Source organism: Colossoma macropomum, unplaced genomic scaffold, assembly GCF_904425465.1.
Source record: "Colossoma macropomum unplaced genomic scaffold, Colossoma_macropomum, whole genome shotgun sequence".
In the NCBI taxonomy this organism is placed as follows: domain Eukaryota; kingdom Metazoa; phylum Chordata; class Actinopteri; order Characiformes; family Serrasalmidae; genus Colossoma; species Colossoma macropomum.
The window spans coordinates 6,294-19,766 of record NW_023494919.1 but is presented as its reverse complement, the minus strand read 5'-3'; the positions used below and the strand labels follow the sequence as shown (position 1 = coordinate 19,766).

Genomic DNA, 13,473 nt, shown 5'->3' with positions numbered 1-13,473 from the left:
ATGAGGTGCCATGTTGAATATCCAGTGGCCAGTATGAGTGAATTGTACCCAAAACACAGAATTTAACAGCCCTGCTCCCCATTCACACTTGGAACCTTGTAACTCTAATGAATCACATGACACCAGGGAGGGACAATGACACAATTGGGCAGAATTTGGACATGTTCACTGTGAGGTGTACTCACTTGTGTTGCCAGCTATTTAGACATTAATGGCTGTGTGTTGAGTTATTTTCAGAGGACAGTAAATCTATACTGCTATACAAGCTGTACACTGACTACTTTAAGTTATATCTATGTTTCATTTCTATAGTGTTGCCCCATGAAAAGATATAATAAAATATTTGCAGAAATGTGAGGGGTGTACTCACTTTTGTGAGATACTGTATATATATGTTAAAGAAATACATTTTTATATCATTCTCCAGTCATGTGCCACCTTATATCTGATCTATGACCTCTACACATAACAGTAATTATTAGTAAGCTGGAATTCACTACAGGAGTCTTTCAACTCTGCATGCTGTTTTCACTAAATCATTTAAAACTTTTAGTGTCTAGCCACCTCCCAACAACATGTAACTGTTTCAGTTGAGTTTAAATTTTCCTTTGTCTTTTTTATGTTGTTGTTAATATTACAACCCCATTTCCAAAAAAAGTTGGGATGCTGTGCAGAATGTAAATAAAAATAGAATGTAATGATGTGCAAATCACATAAACCATATTTTTAAAGTAAAATACTACAAAGACAACATTTCAAATGTTGAAACTAAGAAATTGTATTTTTTGTTGAAAAATATATGCCCATTTTGAATTTAATGCCAACAACACATTCCAAACCGTGTCATGCTTCCTGGTTCACACTGGGACTCTCAAGATCCTTCAGCTAGTCATGTGACTCACTCCATCAATCATCAACCAACCAACAGATTCAGCTTGCCTGAATACTGATTGTTGTCACCTGTTGAACTGTGTATTTAAGCCTTTCTGTTCCTCTGTTACTTTGCGAAATATTACCTCTGTTTGTTCAGTGTGTACTGAGTCTGTTTGTTGTCTGTTTGTTGACTCTCTTATATTTAACCTTGCTTTGTTTTTCTCTTGTCTTTCGGATTCTCCCCTTTTGGCTTAGTTTGCATGGTAGTTGTACCTTCTGGTTTTGATACACGTTTGTTTTTGACCATGGTTTTGCCTGCTCCAATACATTGCATTTTTCTCTTTTGTATTTTGCTCTGGTCTGGTGTTAAGTCAGTTATCTGTACCAATCCTTTTTTAAATAAACCTTCAGGTTTATTTTATATCTGCGAGTGTCTAATTTGTCAACCCAGCGTTGCACAATGTGTTTCATCACCTCTTCTTTTAACAACACTCTGTAAGCTATTAGGAACTGAGGAGACGTTGCTGTAGTTTTGAAAGTGAAATGTTTTCTCATTCCTGTTTGATATAGGATTTCAGCTGCTCAACAGTTCAGGGGCTCATTCGTTGTATTTTTCATTTAATAATGTGCCAAATGTTTTCAATGGCTGACAGGATTTCAGGCAGGCCAGTTTAGCACCCGGACTCTTTTAATACAGAGCAGTGCTGTTATAATACATGCAGTATGTGGTTTGACATTATCTTGCTGAAATAAGCAAAGCCTTTCCTGAAAAAGACGTTGTCTGGATGGCAGCATATGTTGCCAAAGTATGTATATATCATTCAGCATTAATGTTGCCTTCACAGATGCGCAAGTCACCCATGCCATGTGCACTAATGCATCCTTATACCCTCATCAACACTGGCTTTTGAACTGTGCACTGATAACAAGCTGAGTGGTCTCAGCCCAGAGGACACAGCGTCCACGATTTCCAAAAAGAATTTTAAATTTTGATTTGTCAGACCACAGGACACTTTTCCACTTCCCCTCAGTCCATTTTAAATGAGCTCGGGCCCCAAGAAGGAGGCATACATTGAAGAAGAGTGACAGAGTCACAGCAGAAGCAGAAAGAAAGAAAACACAACTTCAAGCAAATATGCTCACACTTCAATTAGAGAGAGCTGCTGCAGCTGCTAAAGCTGAAGCTGAAGTCTTAGAAGCAGCTGCCGAAGAGCAGTTTGGGGAACCATTTCAACCTGATAAAGCTAATATGTCACATCCATACAGGATATCAACACACACAATACTAACACTACAGGACTTTAGATAGAACACTATGAGCACAAAGAGTACCCACACAGCATACGACATGGCAGCAGCGAATTCCAAGCCCTCCAGCCCCGTCCAGTCTCTTTTTTCAGAGATCCCTCATATAGTTCGTCAACCTCATCAGACCTAGCCAAGTACTCAATGCGATGAGAGATGGTCAGTTCAGGTTTGTTGAAGTTCGATGATCAACCACAGAATTACTGGGCCTGGAAAGCATCATTCCAGAGCTCTACTGAAGACTTGAAACTCACAGCTCGTGAGGAGCTTGATCTGCTGTGCAAATGGCTGGGACCATCATCATCAGAGCAAGCTAAGAGAATAAGAGCAGTATATGTTGGCGATGCTGGTGCCAGCCTCAGCATGGTGTGGCAGAGGTTGGAGAACTGCTATGGCTTGCCTGAAATGATAGAGGATGTCCTCCTCAGGAAGGTGGAAGAGTTTCCAAGAATCACTAATAAAGATATTCATAAGCTAAGGGAACTAGGAGATATTCTTTCTTTTAGAACTCGATGCAGCTATGGCAGGAGGACACCTACCTAGTCTTTCTTATCTCAATACCACACGTGGAATAACTCCAGTTTACGAGACGGAGAAGTGTGATTCGTCACTCCAGAGAATACATCTCCACTGCTCTAGAGTCCAGTGGCGGCGTGCTTTACACCACTGCATTCAACGCTTTGCATTGCGCTTGGTGATGTAAGGCTTGGATGCAGCTGCTCGGCCATGGAAACCTATTCCATGAAGCTCCCTACGTTGTTCTTGAGCTAATCTGAAGGCCACATGAAGTTTGGAGGTCTGTAGCGATTGACTCTGCAGAAAGTTGGCAACCTCTGCGCACTATGCGCCTCAGCATCCGCTGACCCTGCTCTGTCATTTTACGCAGGCTATCACTTCGTGGCTGAGTTGCTGTCATTCCCAATTGCTTCCAATTTATAATACCACTGACAGGTGACTGTGGAATATTTAGTAGCGAAGAAATTTCACGACTGGACTTGATGCACAGGTGGCATCCTATCAGGTGTACCAATAGGATGAGGGGACGATTCTATGTGTATGTGGCAAACAGAGACGCCCAAATCAGGAAGAATACTAATCCAGAACACTACACTACATCAGTACAGAACAAAATCCTGCTGACATTGGCACACGCCCTATACCTGCCGCTCTCTTGAAGCATTCCAACTGGATTTCTGATCCAGCATTCCTGTCTAAAGATGGCATAGATGACACCCTGCAGCAACAGACCTTCAATCTTGTTGAGCCAGACACCTGAGGTACGTCCAGAGGTTACCACTTTCATGACCAACACATCAGACAGTCAGCTCGGCTCACACAGATTTGAGCATTTCTCAAGCTGGAAGGGCCTTGTCCATGCTGTAGCCAAGCTTGTTCATAGAGCCAGATCCTACTCAAAAAGCACACAAATGCAAGTACTACAGATGAGCTAACACAAGCAAAGACAGTGATAATCAGAAGCATACAGCAAGAATACTTCAAAGAAGAGATAAAGTGTCTTTCCAAAAAGAAAGCAGTATCAAAGCACAGCGGTTTAAGAAAGCTGAATCCCATCCTGGACGACGATGGTCTGTTGAGAACTGGAGGACGGTCTTCTTTTGCTGAAATGTCCTGGGAAGACAAACATCCACTAATCATTCCCAAAAATCACCACGTCGCTACTCTACTTGTGAGACACTATCACGAACGAGTTTCTCACCAGGGTAGACATTTCACTGAAGGGGCTGTCAGATCCGCAGGGCTTTGGATTACTGGAAGTAAAAGGCTCATGTCAAGCATCATACACAAGTGTGTTGTCTGCATAAGGCAGGAAAACTGCAGAAGCAAAGAATGTCTGACTTACCTCCTGACAGAATTACCCCAGATCCTCCATACACAAATGTCGGCGTGGATGTGTTTGGACCGTGGACCATCAGATCCTGACAAACTAGAGGAGGCCTAGTAGAGAGTAAATGCTGGGCTATCCTATTCACCTGTTTGGGAATGAGAGCAGTGCATATTGAAGTTATCGAGTCTCTGTCTGTTTTAAGCTTCATAAATGCATTAAGGAGGTTCACTTCTATCTGAGGACCTATCAGGCTCTTTCGTTACGATCATGGAACCAACTTTATTGGTGCAAGCAAAGAGCTCAAGATGAATTTGAAAGATCCTGAATTCACAGCTTACCTCAAAGACTTGGATTTTTAACCCACCTCACTCATCACACATGGGTGGAGTGTGGGAGAGAATGATTTGCTCAAGGGATCTTGGATGCCATGCTGCTCAAGGAAGGTTCCCCTCACCTGTCACATGAGGTTCTTGTCATTCTTACGTCAGAAGTCATGACAATAATGAATTCAAGACCTCTGATACCCATCTCCACAGATCCAGACATGCCAGCAGTTCTCACTCCGGCTACACTTCTAACCCAAAAGCTAGAGCCAGTTTCTGCACCTCCAGGAGAGTTTGACCTCAAAGACATGTACAGCAAACAGTGGAAACAAGTGCAGATCCTTTCAGACTCATGCTGGAAATGATGGAAGCAAGAGTACTTAGAGACACTCCAGCCGAGAAGAAAGTGGCAGGTGGATCAGCGTAACTTGCAAGTAAGAGACATTGTTCTTCTCAAAGATAATCAAGTCAAGAGAAATGAATGGCCCACTGGAGTGGTGGTGAACGCTATTCCCAGCCAAGAAAAAAGGGTTTGCAAGGTGGACATAAAAGTCATCAGTCAAGGCACACCCAAAGTGTATTCCAGACCCGTATCTTAAGTTGTGCTGCTCCTAAAAGGGACATAGTGGTATGATTCGTTATACCAGGCGGGGAGTGTGCTGTCTGTTACCCAAGAGCAACCTCTAGTGGTTATTTTTTATAGCATTTTGCATTAAATTTGTACCTTTAGAGTTGCTGTAGTTCAGCCTTTGAGTAAGATGCTGCAGAGAAGCAATGTTTTTCCAAGTTAAACTTCCATTGTTAGGTCATGAAAGGCATATGTCTGTGAGTATATATCTTTGTTTTCTTAACAAGATAGTTTTCATATGTACTTTCTTATGAAAAAATAGCGATATGTGTGAAGTTATCACTAAATTCATGTTTACTATTCATGTCAGCATGTCTATGAGAATTTTCATTCATATTAGCATCAAGCTAAACACTTACTTTAATGGCGATTCTTTTACATTTTCACATCCTAGATCCTTTGTACAAAGTATAGAGTTACTTGATAATATGTATTGCAAAGCAAACTCAACACATAAGTATATTGTAATGCATATTTCATTTGTTTCAGTTTTACAGCGCTACAGAGTAAACATTCCTGTCGTTAAAGCTTGGCCTCTTGGAATTCCTTGGAAGAACCTGTTGTCTATCTGCCAAGCTAGCAGGCACGAGCACTATAACATTTTAGCAGGGGCAGAATACAGTGATTTCCTCTACAGAATCATGTCTGTTTTTTTAATGCAGTGCCACCTGAGGGCCCAAAGATCACAGCCAACAAATACTGGTTTTTGGCCTTGTCCCTCTCATACAGAGATTTCTCCAGATTCTCTGAATCTTTAAAGTTATTATGTACTGTAGATGATGAAAAACAAAAGTTCTTTGCTATTTTATGTTGAGAAACATTATTCTTGAATTGTTGCACTGTTTGTGCAGTCTTTCACAGAGTGGTGAACCCCTCCTCATCTTTACTTCTGAAAGACTCAGCCTCGCTGAGATGCTGTTTTCATACCCAATCATGTTACTGACCTGTTGCCAATCAACCACCAGGTTTAAGTGATTTGCACATCATTGCATTTTGTTTTTATTTATTTTCCCACAGCTTTTTTTGGGAAATGGGGTTGTATTTGTTCTGAGTTTAATCATTTTATTTTATTTCATATTAATTCTATTTTTATTTTTATTTTGTAACGTTATATTTTAATGTAATTTTATTATCGCTTATGTTCCTTTTACTTGTAAATTTGAATTTACTTTTTGAGTCAGTAATTCAGTAACTCACTGTAGTTTCTCCAGTTTACAGTGTGGATTCTCCAGTAGATCAGAGAGCAGCTTCACTCCTGACTCCCCTGGATTATTGTAGTTCAGATTCAGTTCTCTCAGGTGTGAGGGGTTTGATTTCAGAGCTGAAAACAGAGCAACACAACCTGTCTCTGTAATACAGCAGTTAGACAGCCTGTAGAGAGGGGGGAAACAATTGAACAGCTTAAAGCTCATTCAGCAACTAATAAAATATATCTTTTTTTCTTCCACACAATAACACAGAGAAAAAATTAATACATCAAAACCAGTACCACATTCAGGTGTTTTAAACACCTCAGTGTCACCGCTGGACTGTCCCCCAAAAATAAAAATAAGGGCAGCATCCTGTGACCACTGATCAAGAACTAAACGATGAAACTGTGCAGCAACAGATGTGCTGTTGTCTTTGTCTTTACATTTACAAGGTGGACCAACAAGGTAGGAGTGTCTAAAAGACTGGAAAGTGAGTGGACACAGTGTTTAAAAACTCCAACTGCAATGCTGTGTCTGATCCAGTCATATCAATGTGACACACACCACCACGTCGGTGTCACTGCAGTGTCATGTGCAATGATCCTCCACCCAAATAATACCTGCTCTGTGGTGGTTCTGTAAGGGTCCTGAACACGGTAAACAGAGGATAATAAAGTATGCTGTGAAAAAGATGGATTACAATCTTTAATTGTAGAACTACAAAGTGCAATTATAAATGGACCTGATAAAATAGACAAAGGTGGAGGTGTATAAAATGTATAAAAATGTATAAAAATGGATCAACCTGAGTAGTCACAACACTTTTCAAGAGTCCATTTTGATAACTAAAAGATAGACAGATAACAAAGAAATAGAGTCACAATTAAAGTGAACAGGTGGCTTTGTCATGCTTCCCTCCAATCCTGCTATTCCTGCTTCCCAGCCTCTGGACTCCCTGGATTCTGAATTCTGTGCTAACCTGACAGGCTTTTTGTTTTTATGCATCTAACATTTGAAATTAAATTTTTCTGCACTTTTTGATTCCTCAGGCACCATGAACAAGAAAAAAGGTTCAAAGGATTTGTTTATACTGTAGCGTTTCATGTGCTGTTTTCTGTTCATTTTTTTTTCTGGAACATCCTTTACTATCTTACTGATTACAACTGACTGTATATTTATGTGTGGGGGAGGGTAAACTCACTGTAGTTTCTCCAGTTTACAGTGTGGATCCTCTAGTAGATCAGAGAGCAGCTTCACTCCTGAATCTCCTGGATTATTGGAGTCCAGATTCAGCTCTCTCAGGTGTGAGGGGTTTGATTTCAGAGAAGCACAGCCTTCCTCTGTAATACTGCAGTCAGAAAGCCTGCAGAGAGAAGGAAATAAACTTAGAACTTAAGGACACTTAGAACAATCATACATACACAAACAAGTAAGGAAACACACACACGCACACACACACACACAAGCAAAAAGTACAGTCAGATGCAGAAACTTGAAAGAATTCCCATGTATAACAAAGAGGACAGGAAACTGGGGAAGTCATGGAAATACACAGCTCTGCCATGGCTGCTCCAGAACCTTCTTAAATACACAAATCTAAAAAAAAAACTAGACAAATTTAGTTCTATTGCACATCTTGAAATTTTAATTTTTCATTAAAAGAAACCTGTATAGACACATAGATAGTAAATGTGAAATTCCATATAATTTAATGAGTGAAAAAGCACAAGGAAAAAGTACTTACACAACTTTTCTGGATGCTTTGGCCACTGGCAGCAGCCTCAGGAGACATTCCTCTGATCTGTCAAATTTCCTCAGGTCAAACTCATCCAGCTCCTCTTCTGAATTCAGCATCACAAACGCCACAGCTGACCACTGAGCAGGAGAGAGCTCAGCTCCACGGAGACCACTGGAACCTCCTTTTTTCAGGTATCTTTGAACTTCCTGCACTAGAGAATGATCACTCAGTTCATTCAGACAGTGGAACAGACTGATTGTTTTCTCTGGAGAGGGATTCTCCCTGATCTTCTCCTTGATGTACTCCACTGTTTCCTCTTTGCTCTGAGAGCTGTTTCCTGTCTGTGTCAGTAGACCTCGCAAGAGAGTCTGATTGGACTTCAGTGAGAGGCCCAGAAGGAAACTGAGGAAAAGGTCCAGGTGTCCATTCTCACTCTAAGGTCTTGTCCACTGCACTCTTGAGGAAGTTTAGCACTGTTGTCTTTTTGACAGAACCAGAAAATCCAGTGGTTTGCTGTAGCAGCACATTTCTGTTGTTAGAGATGAAGGTAAGAAATGCATATAAAGCAGCCAGAAACTCCTGAACACTCAGATGCACAAAGCTGAAAACCTTCCCCAGGTGCAGCCCAAACTCCTCTCTGAAGATCTGAGTGCACAGTCCTGAGTACACTGACACTTCTCTGACATCAATGCCACACTCTCTCAGGTCTTCCTCATAGAAGATCAGGTTTCCTTTTTCCAGCTGTTGGAAAGCCAGTTTTCCCAGAGCCAGAATCATCTTTCTAGTCTGTTTATGATCAATGTCACTTTTTCTTTCATACTTTTGGCTGCTGTGTTTGATCTGAAAGATCAGGAAGTGTGTGAACATTTGAGTCAGAGTCTTGGGGATCTCTCCACTCTCTGCTTCACCCAACATCCTCTCTAGAACAGTGGCTTAAATCCAGCAGAAGACTGGTATGTGGCACATGATGTAGAGGCTTCTTGAGGACTTCATGTGTGTAATAATTCTTTCAGCAAGGCTCTGATCACTGATCCTTTTCCTGAAGTATTCCTCTTTCTGAGGGTCACTGAACCCTCGTACCTCTGTTACCTGGTTAATACAGTCAGGAGGGATCTGATTGGCTGCTGCTGGTCGAGTAGTTATCCATAGGAGAGCAGAGGGAAGCAGATTCCCCTTGATGAGGTTTGTCAGCAGCACATCCACTGAGGCTGACTGTCTAACATCAAATAAGCTCTCATTCTGGAAATCTCGAGGAAGTCGACATTCATCCAGATCATCAAAGATGAACATGACTTTATAGTCATAAAAGTCTCTGGGTTTTAATTCTTTTGTGTCTTTGAAAAACTGATGAAGAAGATCCAACAGACTGAGTTTCTTCTTCATCAAATTAAGCTCTCTAAAAGGAAGTGGAAATATGAAGAGAACATCCTGATTGGCTTTTCCTTCAGCCCAGTCCAGAATGAACTTCTGCACAGAGACTGTTTTTCCAATTCCAGCGACTCCTTTAGTCAGCACAGTTCTGATGGGTTTGTCTTTAAAGATGTCGTTGCATTTGATGGGCGTCTCCTGTGTCGCTGGTCTCCTGGATGCTGTTTCAATCTGTCTGACCTCATGTTCTTTATTGACCTCTCCACTCCCACCCTCTGTGATGTACAGTTCTGTGTAGATCTCCTTCAGAAGTGTTAAGGTTCCAGGATTTGAGATTCCTTCATTAATTTTCTGACATTTTTCCATCAGTGAGGATTTGAGCTGTTGATGACAGGAAGGAGCCAGTTCTAATAAAAAGAGGACAAATAGCAATAAATAATGAATAAATAGGTTAAATACTGAAAATAAATGTTCAGTATCATTATTACAACAAACACAATATGACACATTATGGTATTGTGAGAAAAGGATTTTCGCAAAATTAAACATAACGGAACTTCAGAAGTGATGAACATCATTGACACTACATTATTATCATAATTTAAACTCATAATGTACATAATGAATAATCACATGATTTCTTACTGGTCTGTAGTTTGTTAGCGAGGTCTGTCTGGTTCATGTTCCTCAGGACATGCAGTGTGATATTCAGCGCTCCCTGTCTGACACACTGATCCTCCTCATCCTCCACCTCTCTCTCAGAGCATGCTGGGTAATCCTGATTCAGGAGCTTCACAAACATCTTCAGCTGATTCTTTACCAGAGAGATGACTTTGTGCTCCAGCTCCTGATTAAAACACAAATGGGAACAGAAACAGGTTCCTGTTAGCAAGTTCAAAGTCGGTCGTCATATTAATGTTTTAATTTAATAAAAACATAATAAATACACTAATTATTTATACTTAACATATTTTCTAGCTATATGTCATACAGTTCAAGTGTCCACCAACACTTATGACGTCTACATGGTAGTGAGTAAGTAAACATCTCATATTTTTGGCTGGGAGTCTTCTGCCATAATATGATCATTGTATTATTTATATTGTGTTATATCACATGATGGAAGACTCAATATCACTGTCTATTATCACATTCATCACAACAGTATCATTACTGTTGACATAATGCTATAATATGAATACATCTAAAAATAACATAGCAGCTCAAAACTGAAACATCTAGAGGAGTGAAAACAGCTTTTACCATCATTTTTAAATGTCATACATACACACTCTGACATGAGTTACACACACACACACACACACACACACACCTTGAATATGGACTCCATCTTTTTCCTGGTCACTTCTGGTGACTCCGTCTGGCCTCTGTTGACAAAAACAGCATATGGTGAACAGTCTGAACAGAACATTAAGGGTCAGATTTATTTATTTATTTATGCATGTGCAAAAGCACCTACAGCTAATTTATTAACGTGTGTACAAAAGCCGGGCAGCAGGGTGGCGCAGTGGGTATCGCTGTTGCCTCACAACAAGAAGGGCCTGGGTTCATTTCCCCGGCTGGGTGACCAGTGTCCTTTCTGTGTGGAGTTTGCATGTTCCCCCTGTGTCAGTGGGCAGTGTAAAAGAGGATATCAGTATGATGTTCTCTCACGATGTGAATGTTGCAGTACCGTGATAAATCCAAACACAGAGAACCTCAAACAGCGCCACCCCCAAGACAAAGTAAACGTGAGCATGAACAGTTTAAACAAAACTACCCCACTGAATGCTGCTTACAACCACTCCTGCATTAATCAGTATAAGGGCACAAAGCGACTTTCTAAACTGGACTTTCTAAATATGCTAATATTTTAAAAATGATGTCGTGTTTTTACTCCCTGTTTCAGACGTTCAAGTTTGGACACATTTTGGGTGAGTTTAAAACTGCCACAGCTCACACACACTGGACATTCACACGGTGTTTGTGCTGCTGAGCAAATCAGCAAGAAATGATTTATATACATTATGATAAAATACAGCTCTGAGCATTATTATGAACACACTGACCTACATGTGTTTACAGTACATACATGTGAACACAGAGCCATGTGCACACACAAAACACACACACACACACACAAACACTTGTTCTGAAATGAAATTCAAAAGCACCAATAAAACAGGTGCCAAATATCACATCATTACAAACACAAGGATGAGAAAAGTTAACATCTCTCTGCCTCCATAAAACCACAGACAGACACAAACCAGCTCTCCTTCATAAAACCACAGACAGACACAAACCAGCTCTGCTTCATAAAACCACAGACAAACACAAACCAGCTCTCCTTCATAGAACCACCTCTCCTTCATAAAACCACAGACAGACACAAACCAGCTCTCCTTCATAAAACCACAGACAGACACAAACCACCTCTCCTTCATAAAACCACAGACAGACACAAACCAGCTCTCCTTCAAAAAACCACAGACAGACACAAACCAGCTCTGCAGGAGAACTTCAAATCACACACACCTTTATTTTACATTTAACTCATAATAATGACACTGTATCCTGTTAGAGAAAATGAATGCTCTTCATGAATGCTGGAGTTCAGAGAAAATAGCAGCATAATTCTTTCTCATTCAGTGTCACATCATCTTTACCTGAGCTCTGTTGAACTGCTATCATCTCTGAAGTCCATAAATCCGCCCTTTGACCGGTCACTCTTCATGGACACACAGCTGGGTTCAGGTGAGTCTGATCTCTTACCCTGAATCCGTCTAAAACACAAACAATACCAGACACATTTATAGCAAGTTGGTGTGACAGCATACTACATTCAAGTCAAACCACATTTTTCTCTCACCTCTCAGCTTCCTGTGTGTCCTGATCCACAGAGACACTCATTTTGGAGGTCATCTCTTCTCCTTCTGATCACACCTAATACACACACACATACACACACAGAAAGCATTAAACATATTTAATCAAGTCAAAAAGTAAATTCTAGCTGTTAAAACTTCAGTAATTACCTCTGTTCTTTCTCTCCACACATTGTGTTTCATCCTCTCTTCACAGAAAAGACGCTGCTGAAGATTCACTTTCACTTTAAACCGGTTTGGACTTTGACCAATCACAGTACTCTCTTCAGCTGCTTACCTGAATAGTTGGGACTCAGCCAAACTTTCACCATGAAAGGCTCCTGCTGTGTATATGAAGTGTGTTATCAGTGAAACTGTCCCTTATGTCTCTTTCATGAATGACCTCTGACCTCTGGCTCTCTCTCACACTCACACACTGCTGTGCACAACACAAATATTTCAGTTAGTCTTAAACATAACTGGTATTGGCTCAGTGCAGTGACCCTGTCCCTTCAGTCACTATGCAGCTGAAGGAGTGGCTGGAGATACAGTGACATCATCAAATAGAGAAGAGAGAGTTCTGTGTGAAAAGACTTCATACATGTTGTGAAGCTCTAGTTTTGTTTACACTTTCAGTATGAGATGTTCTGGCTCTGACACACAACCTATAAAAACATAATTATATTCAAAATAAAATATTAAAACTCAGAATAAATGTACTGATTTTAGCTGCTCCAGAGCTGAGAGTGAAGAACTCACCTGTAGTGCTTTATTTCCTTTAAATCCACCAGAGAAGTGTGTGTTAGTGGAGGAGGAGAGAGGATGGACACACTGACCACAAACAGATGATCCAGCATGGTAGCTTTGGGGTTCCACCAGCTGGAACAGTGCTGGAGCAGCATGCTGTGCTACTGGACTCCTGGATTAAAGGAAGCAGATCTTCTCAGTAGGACACTCGTACCCACTGCACAGAGACATTATGACCTACGTGTTATAGTTGGTCAGGTAACAGTTAGTGTTAGAAATAAGCTCACGATTAGCCAGTGCTAATAAATAATGTCAGCTATGAGAAACATGAAGACTAACGTGTGAATAAGCTCTACAGTAACTGTGGACATTAAACGACAGACTAAACCTCATATTCAGAGATACTTTAGCTGAATTTCTCCACAAGCAAAAGTGAAAGTTGCTGTTTGTGAGCTTAAATGTTCAGATTTAGCTGAGTCCTAATTTTAGATAAAGGCTAAAGAACACAGTACACAGTTCAACACAGGGCCGTGACTAGACTGTACCAACATCAGGGGCTGAGCCCACGGCCCATTTTACATGGTCACA

The 13,473-nt window shown here is 40.7% G+C and overlaps 1 pseudogene; it reads right to left on the bottom strand.

Annotated features, from left to right (window-relative positions):
- LOC118800591 overlaps window positions 1-12,398 on the bottom strand; it is a 35,089-nt pseudogene extending 22,691 nt beyond the window's left edge.
- Between the last annotated feature and the right edge of the window lie 1,075 nt (window positions 12,399-13,473).